Source organism: Bos mutus, chromosome 26 (assembly GCF_027580195.1).
Source record: "Bos mutus isolate GX-2022 chromosome 26, NWIPB_WYAK_1.1, whole genome shotgun sequence".
NCBI classification, from domain to species: domain Eukaryota; kingdom Metazoa; phylum Chordata; class Mammalia; order Artiodactyla; family Bovidae; genus Bos; species Bos mutus.
In genome coordinates, this window is record NC_091642.1 from 20605994 (window position 1) to 20608869 (window position 2876).

Sequence of the window (2876 nt, forward strand, 5' to 3'; positions counted from 1 at the left end):
CTTCTGGCCAATCGTAGCGATGGAGCTGGCGCTGCGGAGGGAAAAGGAGGGAAGTGAAACGTGGAAAGCTGGGCAAAGGCGCGGGAGGACGCATGCGCATCAGGCTTTGGGGCCTGGCTGGTGGGGGAACCGAGTAGAGTGGCTGGGGAGGTTGGGGCGGGGAGTTGAGGGGGGCGGCGGGGAGTTATGGAGTGGGTTGCTGCTGGGAGGCCCGGCTGGAGGGAAGTGAGGACGGAAGGGCAAAGCCTCAGGCTGCGGGCACCCATCCTTCCACGCCGGTCAGCAGCCTCGGCTGAAGCAAACGCTTTGGGCTTCCTGAGGGTCCCGGCCTCCATTTCCCGACACTCCTCAGGGGAATACTCTTAACTTCTCTAATTCCTTCTCCCGCTGGCCCCTGCTCACTCCTTAGCCCCTACTGTGTGCAAACCCCATGCTAAGAATATTAGTGAATGCTCTCAATCCTTTGCGGTAAAAATCACTCACATTTCATAGATGAGAAAACAGACTCAAAAACTCTTTGAAGTCCCTTTGCTAAATGTGACTACTCGGGTTCCTGGGATTCAAACACACGTTTCCGGCTCCAAGGTTGAGGTTTTCAACCATGGCTATAATTTCGTTATTGAAACTTCGGCCTCCTGTGGCTGTTCGTGCATCTTTTCCTCCTGTCTAGGTTCTCTTTGGCTAGTCTTTTCCTCACATCCTCCCTATCTTCCCTGTTACCTGAGACAACCACCAGAACTTTCTGCTGTCTCTTGTCCTCTCGGGAGATGACTCAGCCAGGATCTGCGGCTAGATTTTCCGATTGTCTGATGTGCAACACCTCACGGGTGTCCGTAGCCTCTTTGGAACCAAATTGCATCCTCCCCTACCAGCAAGCGCCTTCTCCTAGTTTACCTCTTTCTGCCAGTCACCCTGCCTGGGAATCATTTGTAACACATAAACAACACGAAAACCTTTTTCACCAGCTTCCCGCTACCTGCTTGGAGCATCACCTCAGCCCCGCCTTCATGGCCCTTTGGCTGTGACGTCAAGACTTTCTAGTCATGTCTCTCCACACCACTCCCAATCCACACACACACACACACCACCGACTGGAGCCCACTTGGACCGCTCTATGTTCCATATGTTTTGATATGATCTTGCAGTCCCCTAATTCTTCAGTTTGGACTTGTTGCACCTATAGAGACACTGCTCACATTCTACCTGGCATTTTATCTGAATCTCTCTTATTGCCCATTAGCCTTTCACCTCGTGGAGAGCGAGACCTGTGTTATTCATCTGTTATTGTTGTAGGGCTTTAAAAAATGTCTTGCACGTTTATTGTAACAGTGCAATAAATCCGACTTGATCCAGGTTCACAAAGGTTCTCAGCAGTTGGTGCTCATCCACACCTCCTGGCATGGCCAGGCTCTGAATTAGCTTTACCAGTCACTGTTTAAAAGCAAAGCTTCCTGATCAAAAGTCAATTTCATTTTGTTGTTTTCTCCCATCACCTGCAACTGTCTCCATTCCCTTCTCTGACAGAGCACCTCTGTCCTCCACTGAGCACTGACTGCTGGCTCTTTTCATCCATCCTGCTCTTTCTGCTCAGTTTCTCTTTTTCTGACTCTTGCAGATTCTTTCATTTATTCTTTTAACATATAACCTATGGCACACACAGACTGCAATAGGGAAGCACCCCAAGAACTGAAATAACGAAAGAGTAGGATATGATTACCTATTTTTAAAAGCATCTAAAACAACCACTATCTTCAAGCAAATTACCCTTAAAAGGACCTATTATAAAGTAAAGTTTTCATTCCAATCCCAAAGAAAGGCAATGCCAAAGAATGCTCAAACTACCGCACAATTGCACTCATCTCACATGCTAGTAAACTAATGCTCAAAATTCTCCAAGCCAGGCTTCAGCAATATGTGAACTGTGAACTTCCTGATGTTCAAGCTGGTTTTAGAAAAGGCAGAGGAACCAGAGATCAAATTGCCAACATCTGCTGCATCATGGGAAAAGCAAGAGAGTTCCAGAAAAACATCTATTTCTGCTTTATTGACTATACCAAAGCCTTTGACTGTGTGGATCACAATAAACTGTGGAAAATTCTGAAAGAGAGGGAATACCAGACCACCTGACCTGCCTCTTGAGAAACCTATATGCAGGTCAGAGAGCAACAGTTAAAACTGGACATGGAACAACAGACTGGTTCCAAATAGGAAAAGGAGTTCGTCAAGGCTGTATATTGTCACCCTGTTTATTTAACTTATATGCAGAGTACATCATGAGAAACGCTGGACTGGAAGAAACACAAGCTGGAATCAAGATTTCCAGGAGAAATATCAATAAGCTCAGATATGCAGATGACACCACCCTTATGGCAGAAAGTGAAGAGGAACTCAAAAGCCTCTTGATGAAAGTGAAAGTGGAGGGTGAAAAAGTTGGCTTAAAACTCAACATTCAGAAAACGAAGATCATGGCATCCGGTCCCACCACTTCATGGGAAATAGATGGGGAAACAGTGGAAACAGTGTCAGACTTTATTTTTCTGGGCTCCAAAATCACTGCAGATGGTGACTGCGGCAATGAAATTAAAAGACGCTTACTCCTTGGAAGGAAAGTTATGACCAACCTAGATAGCATGTTCAAAAGCAGAGACATTACTTTGCCAACAAAGGTTCGTCTAGTCAAGGCTATGGTTTTCCTGTGGTCATGTATGGATGTGAGAGTTGGACTGTGAAGAAGGCTGAGCGCCGAAGAATTGATGCTTTTGAACTGTGGTGTTGGAGAAGACTCTTGAGAGTCCCTTGGACTGCAAGGAGATCCAACCAGTCCATTCTGAAGGAGATCAGCCCTGGGATTTCTTTGGAAGGAATGATGCTAAAGC